Consider the following 14,448-nt stretch of genomic DNA (forward strand, 5'->3'; position numbering starts at 1 on the left):
TTCTGCTATCCAAACACTATACCCTTTTGCTTCCCCTTTTGAGCCATATTTGTTTCGTTCCTACCCTCTCTTGGAATCGATGAAAATCAAATTGAAGTAACAATAATAAGGGTAAAAAAAAATCACTATTATTTAGAGAACTACGTTTGACATGATTCCTCAAAGAAGGATACGTAGGCGCCTCACGGCTCGGTCATAGGGTGCACAACATACACAATGTGCACGAAAAGAAACATTAAGAGACCCCAATCAAGAAACTGGGGCAGGAATTGTATTGGAAATAAGAAAAGATTCCAAGAGTTGTAATTTTAAACCCATACCAAAGCTATTTAGCTTTTAATACCTTTTCCATTTCTAACCCCATACCAAAAAGACCTTTCGATCAATCTTAGAAAAATGCTGAGACAAGCAAATGAAGATGGTTCATAACACTCTGGTACAAACAAGAAAAGAAAGTAAAAATGAGAGAGTCTTATAGGTGAAAACCCACACGGGCACCATAAGGCGACGGAAGTTGAGAGAAAAGTAAAAATGAGAGAGTCTTATTGGTGAAAACCTTCGTAGGCACCATAAGGCGAAAAGGAAGTGAGAAATGAACAAATGAGGAAGGTTTGTCGGTGAAAACTCTTTGAGATATTGCAAGTCCAACAGGTCTGTGAAATGAAAAATGAAGATGGATTACGGAAATTTTGGGGAAAACAAAAATGAGACAATTAAGAGGAGATTGATTAAAAGACTGGGTTGATTAATCCAAAATGCATACCTTGATCATTGGCGTCAGTAACTCCAATCAGATAAGTTTTATTCCTTCTCCGACAGTCATCCAAATTTGGATTTTTCTTTTCATTCTATAAATTGTCGAAATCAGCGCGTTTCGTCACTAATAATCTTACTTTTCTAAAGCTTTGAGATAAGTTTTATTCCAAACAAATAAGAAGGAATGTCAAGGTCTACTACCAAGATTCAAGGTTACATGATGCAAAATACGGCCATGAAAGGCAGGAGATAAAAAGATATTGGTGTAAGAAAAGTGAAATCAAAAGTGGATCAACAAAGTCAGAAGGGACATATGATTACAGTTAAAAGGATTTGAAGAAAAACATACAGAGGAAAATCCTATAGTCAAGGATCAATTACAAGAACAAAACGATCTTTTTCAACCATTCTAAGGCAATAAAAAGAGACGAAGAGAAGCCTCACCATCGGCAAGAATACCCCAGTTAATCACCCTGCTTTAAACTAACGAAGTTTTCTTTAAAACAAGGGCGAAGACAATTGTGTCAGGAAATATCTGGTAAAGAATTAAAGAAGTCAGGCGTCCACCTGGAGAATGAGGATGAGAAAAGAAGAAGTCAGGCGTCCACCTGGAGAATGAGGATGAGAATTAAAGAAGTCAGGCGTCCACCTGGAGAATGAGGACAAAGAAAAGAAGAAGTCAGGCGTCCACCTGGAGAATGAGGATGAGAATTAAAGAAGTCAGGTATAATAAACAATTTTTTGGAAAATCCATAATATTATTACAAAAATTTTACGCAATTAGGGATGCGTTCGCGTACCCTAATTTTTTTTTTTTTAAAAAAAGCAAATTCGGATTATGCGTACGCGCAATTTCGAGCGAATATTTAAGAAAAGGATTTTTCCAAGGATGTTAAAATAATTTCATATAACCCGAGGTGTGCAGTTCATTATTTAAATAAAAAGGGTGATGATGTTCCTGATTTTATTTTAAATTTCGAACATATATTTTTATAAAAACTATAACATGGACAATTTTATTGTGTACACGTACGCGTGGCATGATCCCCGATAATTATAAAAAGTATATAATACGAATATACGTACGCGTAATTCGTCCATATAATTGTAAACAATAAGTAAAAAGCGGTAGTAAAATCATGCAATAAAAACGTATTTAGTAAAATCAAGATAATTAAGCCAATAATAAAAACAGTTAAGCGACCGTGCTAGAACCACGGAATTCGGAAATGCCTAACACCTTCTTCCGGATTAACAGAATTCCTTACTCAGGATTTCTGGTTTGCAGAATAATAAACAGAGTCATATTCTCCTCGATTCAGGGATTAAAATTGGTGACTTGGGACGCCTTAAAATTCCCAAGTGGCGACTCTGAATAATTAAATAAATCCCATTTCGACTGTCCTTCAATTGGAGAAAACTTCCCCACGCGCCCCGCGGGCGCGGTAAAAAGGAGTTGTGACACCTGGTTCCACCTATTCATATGTATCCTCGTGTTTTTTTCATTACCTGGATATGGATATGCCCCGTGAGTCTTTATCTTCACCTGTTCATTTATATACTCCAGTGGGCGATACTATTATTGTAGACCGTGTGTATAGGTCATGTGTAGTGACCATTGGGGGATTGGAGACTAGAGTGGATCTTCTACTGCTTAGTATGGTTGATTTTGCTGTGATGTTGGGTGTGGATTGGCTATCTCCCTATCATTCTATTTTAGACTTTCACGCTAAGACTATAATGTTGGCGATGCCGGGGTTGCCTCGGATTGAGTGGAGAGATTCTTTAGATTCTGTCCCCAGTAGGGTGATTTCATACTTGAAGGCCCAGCGGATGGTTGGGAAGGGTTGTTTATCCTATTTGGCGTTTGTGAGAGATTTCTATTCCACCGTACCGTATGGCACCGACTGAGTTGAAGAAGTGGAAGGAGCAGCTTCAGGAGATCCTTGAGAAGGGGTTTATTAGGACTAGTGTGTCACCTTGGGTGCACATATTCTATTTGTGAAGAAGAAGGATGGCTGTTAGAAACTAAGCGTCCACCAGACTGTATAGAGAACTGAGTTCTATATGAGTTTCTACTGAAAATAATAATGAACCAAACTATATAGCGATCTGGTCTTATATCAGTTCCCACAGTGCTAACTACTGAACCAATATGTAAATGAGACAAAGGATAAGTTCCAACTATATAGAGAACCAGATTCTCTATCAGTTCCCACTGTAAGCAATAGTCTGTACAACCATCCAGTATAGGGAATCAGGTTCTCTAAATGTTCCCACAGTAGTTCGGCAGTAAGTAAAGAACACAGAGGATTTTTACGTGGAAAAATCCCAACTCAAGGGGACAAAAATCACGAGCTACACTTGTAGGCTTTCAACTTCACTAACTTGTAAACACATATTACAAGCCACTTTGTAATTACTCTATTACAAAGGATTCAACTCAACTAACTTGTGGTACTCTTACCACAAGCCACTTTGTAACTCACTATTTACAAAGACTTTAACTAACTTGTGATACTCTTACCACAAGCCACTTTGTAATAACTCTATTACAAAGACTTCAATTACTCTAACTTGTAATAACACTATTACAAGCCACTTTGTAATAACTCTATTACAAAGGCTTTACAACTCGACTAACTCTAGCCAAGACACACACTTAGAGGGTTTATGATTTTGGGTTTCCTAAAATACAGCTTCTAAGAAAGCAAGATAGGAGTTACAATTGAATAACAAATAACAAAGACTCAACAAACCTAAGGATTCAATATATCTTCAATTTTGGATCCGGTCCTTGAGGTTGCAGTAGCTTTGTTCTTGAGAGAGGTTGTGGCAAGCACTTGAGAGAGGATTTTCGTTTCTGATTTTGCAAGTCTTGAGAAGAATGTCTTGTGCCTTGCACCAGGTTTATATTACAAAAGACATCACCTTAGTGATGTCAAATCTTGGTTAGTACATGCCTCTTCTCAATGGGAAGTGACTGCTGCACTGTTGCGTGTACAGTTGCTGGCATTCACTTTCTGTAGTTGCTTTCCAGCTGTACAGTTGACTTATACTTCTGTCAGGGGAACACTAAGGGATTAGGTCCCTAATCTGGTTCCTGTGAATTTGGAGGCACACTGCCCAGATTATCTTGAGTCGATTAACTTGAATGATTGTAATAGGCATGCTTCAGATCCTTTATCTGGTTCTCTCATAAAGTAAGTTGTTTTACCTTCCTTGATTGTGTTTATATGCGTGTGACATCACTTACAATGATGTAAGAAAGGTAGGCAAAAAGCCTTCCATAGAAAGTTGACTGTTGCACTGTTCCTGTGCAGTAGCGTGGGCATGCAATAACTTTCCTGCTGGAGAGTTGATTTCATACAGTCTCCTCGGGAACTGGTAGGGACCTGTTCCCTTAGCTGTTCCTTCCACTCTAAAGAGTTGAGTTATATCCCATGCTGGATCCCAACCTGGAACTTTGTGATCTCAAGGTCTTGTAAATGTATAATAGGTTCCTTATCTGGTTCTAGATAGTAAGTTTGTTAGATCATTAAAATATAAAGTAAAGTACGTATGCCCAAGGTACTTGTAACCTATCAATTTCCCCCTTTTTGATGATGACAAATTTAGAATTGATATTCCCCCTAAGAACCAGATCTCCACATTGTTCTCCATACGAATCAGCCATATTTCCCATGAGAACCAAACCTAAGGAGCTGATCACAACTGGTTCCTCAAGACTGTTTGGCAAATCATCAAAACTCAAAGTACCACAACTTATCAATTTCCCCCTTTTTGATGAATGACAGACCCAGAATTATTCCCCCTGAGAATCAGATTCCTTACATGCACTGATCACATCTGGTCTGTACTTAGTTCGTTGAGAACATTTGTCATCATCAAAACATGACATAGTGTAACTTAGAGCAATTTCCCCCTTTTTGATGATGACAAACCCAAAATTAATATTCCTCTTGAGAACCAGTTTCCTTACATGTTTCAGAAACGTTCCCTATACGAAGCATAGCTATCTTTCATGTACAACACAACATATCAATGCGATTCTGTTCCTCCCCCATGTTGACACCTCTATAACTTCCCCCTTTTGGCATCATCGAAAAGAATAACAGAAGAGGCACAACCAAAAAGAAGTTCAACAACATTAACTTATGCCACTTGGGCAACATAGCATAAACAATAACAAGAACAACAAGTGAATGTCAGTGCACAAAATAGAGTGATTGCCCATAGTGGAGTAATTATAATAAAGGCACAATAGTTTCAACAATACATAATATGACAATTTAAACAACTAAAATACCAATGTCATCAACTATATGGATCAAAAGAAGATAAGAATTCAAGGGAATTTGGAAGGAGTAAAAGACATGGATTGCTGGGTAGGAGGAAAAATAAGGGGTTAAGGCCTTGATGAGCTTGTCCATTCGTTCATTTACTCTCCCTTGATCAATGATCATCTGCTCTCTCAGTTCCTCCACTTATTTCCTCAATCTTTCATTCTTACCCTTCAACTTAGCATTCTATTCTGCTAAGGGTCTACGAGAACCTGGTGCTCAACCTATCTGAGTAGGTTGAACCATCAATCAGATCACCAAGAATCTCTCCAAGCTTCTTCTCATCAAAAACAAACTCAATCCCATGCACATATAGCATCAGAGTGTCACATAAAACATAGAACTTTTTACTTCTTCAATATTGGGTCTTGGAGGAACAAAGATGTGATTCTATTTTTCGAACTCAACAATGTCAAGAAGTTCCTCTATTTTGTAGCAATATCAGAGTCAACACTCTACCTAACAACACTTTTTGAGACTTCAGAGTCTTCTAACTCTCCAAACCTAATAACTCAACCTTTTGCTTCTGTAAGGAACCGGGTTCCTCACTTACACTACCCTTTCTATCCCTGAGCTACCATGTCTCCCTCTTTCTCTTCTCAATCTGTTCACCCTTATCAACTGGTGCATCTTTCTCAGCCAGCTTTCTTTTCTCCATTTTTTTAATTATTTTTTTCTTTTTTTCCCACAAATAAAGATTCTACCACTTCATCCTCTCTTCCACAATTGCCACATCAGCAGGTTACACCACTTCATTATCAATCAACCTGCTTTTCTCAATCCTTTTTATCGGATCAGAAGTTCGTTTAAACACAGAACTCAAAGAGAAAAAGATCATCATTAAAATTGACTTCATGAGAAGGACTTGAGGGATCATGTCCCTCATTCAGTACTCACATTTACCAATTTTTCCATCCTTCAAGGCTTCCACAAATCCAGCAACAACTTCAGCCTCACGCTTTAGAATATTAGATCTACCCTATTCCCTTTCAGTTAAACTTCCATCAAAATCTACCAAAGAATTATTGGGGTTTTGATTTTGATGGAGTTAGGATTTTTGAAAGTGAGAGAGTTGGGTTCACTTCTAGCATATTTGGAAAGAAGGATTATTTTGAGACAAGGTTGATTTTGATTTTGAAGAAAAGAATCGGTTTTATTTGGGTGTAAGATAGAGAAGTGCCTGGCAACGAGTCAATTTAGAAAAAGTTTTAACATTTTGGACTTCAAATGTTAGGAGGAGAGGCAGGAGAAAGGTAGAAACAAATTAATGACATGACACTTCAGCAACTTAAAAAGGCATATAAGTATTGAAGAGACTACTAACCTGAGTCACAAGAACCAGGTTCCTTGACAGTTTTTGAAAATTTTGAGCAAAGTCTCCTAGAAGTGCAATGTCACTCTTACTTGTTTTTATCATGAAACTGCCATATCTGTATACCTGTAACAGTATAGATTTGAGTTAGATGTCGCCGAAAAATACTTTATAGCATTGTACCTTTCCTTCTTAACATAGCCAATCATCGAGGGACCAGGTCCTTAGTTGAGCTTGATCAACCCCAACTCCGGACGATTTCTTTCAAAATGTTCACTGCCAACGCCTTGGTGAAGATGTCTACTACCTGGTCCTCCGTCTTCCAGAATTTCATACAAATCAGAATCTTTTCAATATTAACCCTCAAAAAGTGATAAACACGTCAATGCGCTTTGTCCTCTTGTGTTATACCGAGTTCAAGCTATAAATACACCAAAGTCTTCAAGATGTTGCTTGATCTGTAGTGGATGAGCACAACACGAGGCAACTGCAACATATTCTGCTTCAGCTATTGAGAGAGCTATGGAGTTTTGTTTCCTTGTACCTCATGAGATAAAACATGATCCAAAGAAATAAGCCATTTTAGATGTGCTTTTCCTGTCCACCAGATAGCCTGCATAATCAGCGTCAGCATAACCAATAAGGTTGAAATTGTCACATGAAGGATAGTACAGAACCAGGTTCTGTGTCCCCTTAAAATATCTTAGAATTCTCTTAGCAGCCTTTAAATGAGATTCCTTAGAATTTGATTGGAACCTTGCACATAATCCTATACTAAATACAATGTCTGAACTGCTGGCAGCAAGGTAGAGTAGAGATCCAATGATTCCCCTTTGATGCTTCAATATCAAAACTTTTCAAGAGTTCTTTGATGCATTTCTGCTGACTGATACACGTTCCCTTTATGGACTGCTTCACTTGAAGACCCAGGAAGACATTCAGTTCCACCATCATACTCATTTCAAACTCACTTCCCATGACTTTAGCAAATTCTTCACATAATGAGTCAGTTGTAGCTCCAAATATGATGTCATCCACATAAATCTGAATAATGAGCAGGTTCCTTCCTTGTATTTTCAAAGACAGTGTATTGTCAATTTTTCCTCTTGTGAAGCCATTTTCCAAGAGAAACTTGGATAGTATCTCATACTTTCTCTAGGGAACTGCTTCAATCCATACAATGCCTTATCCAATTTGAATACATGTTTAGGATGTACATGACGTTCAAAACCTAGAGATAGCTTGATATAGACTTCTTCCTTGAGAAAACCATTTAGGAAGGCACTCTTCACAACCATTTGGAATATGGTGAATTCCATATGTAAAGCAAAGGCAATGAGGATCCTAGTATCTTCCATGCGAGCTACTGTGGCAAAAGTCTCATCATAATCGATCCCTTCCTCCTGATTGTATACTTGGACAGCAAGCCTTGCTTTGTTCTTTGTAGTATTTCCATGTTCATCCAGCTTATTCCTGAATACCCACCTGGTACCTATGATGGTTCTGTTTGAGGGTCTAGGTATCAGGTGCCATACCTTATTTCTTTCAAATTGATGTAGTTCCTCTTGCATTGCAATGGATTTCCCTACACTTCTTGATCTATTACTTGTGGAGTGCCTTGCACTGTATCTCTAACTCTTTCTTCAGCTTCAGTGGTAGTAATTTGGGGTACTAGGTTCCTCTTGAGAAGTGGGAGAGGATGTGACATTGTATTCACTTGCCTCATTCATCTGGCTCATCATATCAGTCTTGCCATTTGAAACATCAGATATTTCCCTTAGTACATGAATCACACACCCTGTGCTCCTTGAAATTTGACTTGAGCAGATCATGAACCAGGTCCTTCTCAACTAATTTGTTCAGCAGTGTGAAACTTGCATGACCCAGTCTTCTGTGCCATAGCTCAGCATTATCATTAATAGTACTAAGACAGCTAAGATCCCCTTTGTCACAGATTTGGGAAAAACCCAGCAAGCTATACTTCATCCCTTTCACGAAGTACGCATGTTTAATAAAGTGGGGGAGAGACTTTCCGATCCTTCCAACTCCCAAAATGTATCCTTTCTTGCCATTTTCAAAGGATACACTCCCTCCTTGCAGGGCCTTCAGTGAAAGGAAATCATTTGTACTTCCAGTCATGAGCTCCAAGCAGTCCCTATCCATGTACCACTATTAACTTCTCCCTTTCACTGTTCCCTGCACACTATATCAATGATTAGGCTTAGGAACCCAAGCCAGCTTGGGTCCCTTATAATGATAGAATGGACGGATCAAACTTCGTTTTGCCCATGCAGGCAACACATATTTTCTTTTCAGGGAACCAGGTTCCTCATCAGTACGCCTCTTTTCAACAAAAACTTTGTTTTTCTGTAAAGACTGAATTTTAACTTTACAAGAGTCCTTGTAATGACCAGTTTGACTACAGTGAGTGCACAACCTACTATCAGCCACAGTTACATACTTCCTATGGGGATTATAGGAGGTTTTAGCCTTTTGGAACCCGATGCGTTGCCTGTTTTCACCATTACTCCTGTACATAAACGTTATTACATCAAATGACCTGTCCATTTAAGTGACTTATCAAGATCATTTTAACCCTTTTTATATACTCCTGGAGTTATCTATTCTTTTCAAGCTCAGCAAGAAGATTTGTTTTAACTTTCTTAAGCTTACTCTCAAGCTCAAGTTGAGCCTTACTAGCCACTTCCTCTCCCTCAATGTTGTCCATCCATTTTTTGTTTGTTTTTTCAGCAAGTTATGTTCTCTAGTTACTTCTTCCACTTGTTCCCTTAAATCTACAATGGAAACTACCATATCATCCCTTTTTTGCTCAGTAGCTGCAATTTTCTCTACTAGAGTATTCTTTTCTTTGCTAAGGTTCTATATGGTTTCTTTCAAGTCAACAACTACTACCATCAAATCATCTTTAGATTGTTCAGCATCTCCTAGCTATATGATTAGGGCATCTTTATCATTAACAAAACTATACTATGTATCAATTAGAATATTTGTTAATGCCACCAATTTCTTCGATGAGTAGGACTTCAGATTTCTCTGAACATCCCTGAAATTTACCTCATCATTGTCATCCTCTTCATCCTCATCGGATTGATCCATCAATGCAAATAATGAATCATATTCTTTTGCTTTATTTTCCACTGCTATCATGGAGCTACTTCCTGCATCTGGTTCCTCTTCTGATTCACTGGAGGAGTCTCCCCATGCAGCAAAAGCTTGCTTCACAACATTGTCAGTTGCATTTTTTTGGCTGAATCATTTGTTAGGAACCGGGTTCCTTTTTGCTACTTTGTCAGAGTTACGTTTGTAATGCTCTTGTTTCAGAAATGGGAAGTCTTTGATGAAGTGTCCAGACTTTCCACACTTATGACAACAGTCATTTCCTTTGAAATTCCTGTTGGAACTTCCTTTCTTTGGGATCCCACTATTTTTACGAACCATCTTCTAAAATCTTTGTGGTCTATTGGTTGATTGACTTTCCTCCAAGTTTGGTGGAGCAGCCATGTAGATCCGTTCTGGGTGTTAACCTTTTAGAAAGAACCTGCTCTGATACCAATTGTTAGAAACTAAGCGTCCACCAGACTGTATAGAGAACCAGGTTCTATATGAGTTTCCACTGAAAGCAATAGTCTGTACAACCATCCAGTATAGGGAGTAAGGTTCTCTAAATATCCCACAGTATCTAGACAGTAACTAAAGAACACAGAGGATTTTTACGTGGAAAAATCCCAACTCAAGGGGACAAACCACGACCAACACTTGTAGGCTTTCAACTTCACTAGCTTGCAAACACCTATTACAAGCCACTTTGTAATGACTCTATTACAAAGGATTCAACTTAACTAACTTGTGGCACTCTCACCACAAACCACTTTATAACTCTCTAGTTACAAAGACTTTAACTAACTTGTGATACTCTCACCATAAGCCACTTTATAATAATTCTGTTACAAAGACTTCAATCACTCTAACTTGTAATAACACTATTACAAGCCACTTTGTAATAACTCTATTATAAAAGTTTTACAACTCGACTAACTCTAGCCAAGACACTAGAGGGTTTGTGATTTTGGGTTTCCTAAAATACAGCTTCTAAGAAAGCAAGATAGGAGTTACAATTGAAGAACAAATAACAAAGACTCAACAAACCTAAGGACTTAAGATATTTTCAATCTTGGATCCGGTCCTTGAGGTTTCATTAGCTTTATTCTTGAGAGAGGTTGTGGCAAGCACTTGAGAGAGGATTTTCGTTTCTGATTTTGCAAGTCTTGAGAAAAATGTCTTGTGCCTTGCACCAGATTTATACTACAAAAGACATCACCTTAGTGATGTCAAATCTTGGTTAGTACATGCCTCTTCTCAATAGGAAGTGACTGCTGCACTGTATGCTGTAGTGTTGCGTGTACAGTTGCAGGCATTCACTTTCTGCAGTTGCTTTCCAGCTGTACAGTTGACTTATACTTATGTTAGGGGAACACCAAGGGATCAGGTCCCTAATCTAGTTCTTGTGAATCTGGAGGCACACTGCCCAGATTATCTTGAGTCGATTAAATTGAATGATTGTACCAGGCATGCTTTAGGTCCTTTATCTGGTTCTCTCATGAAGTAAGTTGTTTTACCTTCCTTGATTGTATTTATGCATGTGTGACATCACTTATAATGATGTATGCAAGGTAGGTAAAAAGCCTTCCATAGAAAGTTGACTGCTGTACTGTTCCTGTGCAGTAGCATGTGCAGGCAACAACTTTCCTACTGGAAAGTTGATTTCATACAGTCTCCTCAAGAACTGGTAGGGACCTGTTCCCTTAGCTGTTCTTTCCACTCTGAAGAGTTGAGTTATATCTCACGCTGGATCCCAACTTGGAACTTTGTGATCTCAAGGTCTTGTAAATGTATAATAAGTTCCTTATCTGGTTCTAGATGATAAATTTGTTCGTTCATTAAAACATAAAGTAAAGTACTTATGCCCAAAGTACTTGTAACCTATCAATGACACTATAAGAATGTGCATTGATTATAGAAAGTTGAACAGAGTCACAATCAAGAACAAGTATGCTTCGCCGCACATTAATGATCTATTCAACCAGCTTCAGGGAGCGAGGTGTTCTCCAAGATTGATCTCCGATCAGGTTATCACCAGTTGAAGATTAGGGACTTAGACATTCTTAAGACAACTTTTAGGACCCGATATGGTCATTATGAGTTCCTTGTGATGTCCTTTGGGCTGACTAATGCCCTATCATCGTTCATGCATTTGATGAACAGTGTATTCCAGCCTTATCTTGACTCGTTTGTTATTGTATTCATTGATGATATCCTATATGCTCTCGTAGCTAGGAGGAGCATTCCCAACATTTGCGGATTGTGTTGCAGCGGTTGAGGGAGGAGAAACCTTATGCTAAGTTCTCCAAGTGTGAGTTTTGGCTCAGTTCAGTGGTGTTCTTGGGGAACGTGGTGTCCAGTGAGGGTATTCAGGTTGATCCGAAGAAGATAGAGGTGGTCCAAAGTTGGCCCAGACCGTCCTCAGCTACAAAGATTTGTAGCTTTCTTTGTTTGGCGGCCCATCGGTTCGTGCAGGGTTTCTCTTCTATTGCTTCGCCCTTGACCAAATTGACCCAAAAGGGTGCTCCTTTCAGGTGGTCGGACGAGTGTGAGGCGAGTTTTCAGAAGCTCAAGACTGCCTTGACCACAACTCCAGTGTTAGTTCTGCCATCAGCTTTTATTTCATATTCAGTATATTGTGATGCTTCTCAGATCGGTATTGGTTGTGTTTTGATATAGGAGGGTAGAGTGATTGCATATGCTTCTCGTCAGTCGAAATATCATTAGAAGAACTACCATGTTCATGATTTGGAGTTGACTGCCATTGTTCACGCATTGAAGATTTTGAGTTATTAACTCTATGGTGTGTCTTGTGAATTGTTTACTGATCATCGTAGCCTCCAGCACTTGTTCAAACAGAAGGATATCAATTTTAGGCAGCGGAGATGGTTGGAGCTGCTAAAGAACTATGATGTTACTATTTTGTAACATCCGAGAAAGGACAATGTGGTGGCCGATGCCTTAAGTAGAAAGGTAGTGAGTATGGGTAGTCTTGCATTCCTTCCTGTTGGTGAGAGACCCTTTGCAGTTGATGTTCAGGACTTGGCCAATCATTTTGTGAGATTGGATATTTCATAGCCCAGTCGGGTCCTAGCTTGTGTGGTTTCTCGGTCTTCCTTGTTTGATCGTATTAGAGAGCGCCATTATGATGATACTCATTTTCTTGTCCTCAAGGACAAGGTTCTGCATGATGATGCCAGATATGTGACTATTGGTTATGATGGGGTATTGAGGATGCAAGGCCATATATGTGTGTCCAATGTGTATGGGCTACGAGAGTTGATTCTAGAGGAGGCCATAGTTCGCAGTATTCCATCCATCCGGATACCGCGAAGATGTATCAGTATTTGAGACAACACTTTTGGTGGAGGAGAATGAAAAAAGATATAGTTGGGTTTGTAGCTCGGTGTCTCAACTGTCAGCAGGTGAAATATGAGTATCAGAGGCCGGGTGGCTTGCTTCAGAAGATAGATATTCCAGAGTGGAAGTGGGAGCGAATCACCATGGATTTCGTAGTTTGGCTCTCATGGACTTTGAGGAAGTTCGATGCTATTTGGGTGATTGTGGATCGGCTGAACAAATCTGTGCACTTCATTCCTGTGAGTAATACATATTCTTCAGACCGGTTGGCGGAGATTTATATCAGAAAGATTGTTCGCCTTCACAGTGTGCCAGTTTCCATTTGTTAGTTTGTATGAGTCCACAAAATAGTAGAGTACCTGGTCCTCTACAAGATTCTGCTGAGAATGCTAATAAAATGGTACGTAAATAAGGCAGAGGATTTTTACGTGGAAAAATCCCACATAAGGGGATCAAAAAACCACAACCTACACTTGTAGGCTTTTAACTTCACTAACTTGTAAAGAACCTATTACAAGACACTTTGCAATGACTCCATTACAAAGGATTTACTCAACTAACTTGTGGTGCTCTTACCACAAGCCACTTTGCGACATCCTAGTTACAAAGGCTTTTACTAACTTGTGATGCTCTCACTACAAGCCACTTAAAAGACTTTTGCTTATGACTAAATCTAGTCACAACATAAACTCAAGGAGTTTACGGATTTACAAGAGGATTCCTAATCACACGCTTCTAGTTAAGCAGTTTAGGAGATACAATAAGTACAATCACAAAGTTACAACTCAACTAGGACAACAACAACCTATCTTTTAGGAACTGGTTCGTAGTTGTGTTCAACTTTGTTCTTCAAGCTTATGAGGATTGATTACTCTGTTTTTGGCAAGAAGCTTGAATAAGAAACAGAAACCTTCAAGTGATGTTTTGTATAAATTCATTGTAGGTACATCTTGATCACATCACTTGAAATGATGTGAGCACCTTAGTTGGTCAGAGAATGAGTGGGCGTTGGAGAGAGTGCAGTGCGGCAGAAACAGTGCAGTCAGTCACTTCATTTCCAGCTGTGACCAACTGACTTGTACTGTGATGAGGAAACCACAAGGGTATCAAATCCTTGTTTGGGTTCCTATATCCTGAAGCTGTAGCAATTAACCTTTAGCTTGGAATTCGTTAAGCTTGCAGTAGAGTCTAAGTAGGTCAGGTTCCCTATCTGGTTCTTAACAGTAAGTTTGTTAGATCATCAAAACATAAGGTAAACACATTTAAAACCTATCAATTTCCCTCTTTTTGATGATGACAAACTTAACATTTATAGAGTGGATTTAGAGCAGTAAGAACCAGTTTCAGTAACAATAGAGGAACACAGGTTCCCCCTGAGACTATGCCCTTTTCATAACAATGAGTTCCCCCATGTGTTCCCCCTGAGCTGATGGTCGTATTAATTTCCCCCCTTTTGGCACCATTAAGAAAAAGCTAACAGCACAAAGAAGTCCAGCTAAGCTAACTCATGCCACATATGTTCACACAATCATGATAGAGAATAGAACACAAAAAGAC

This window comes from Nicotiana sylvestris, chromosome 8, assembly GCF_000393655.2.
Source record: "Nicotiana sylvestris chromosome 8, ASM39365v2, whole genome shotgun sequence".
Taxonomy (NCBI): Eukaryota; Viridiplantae; Streptophyta; class Magnoliopsida; order Solanales; family Solanaceae; genus Nicotiana; species Nicotiana sylvestris.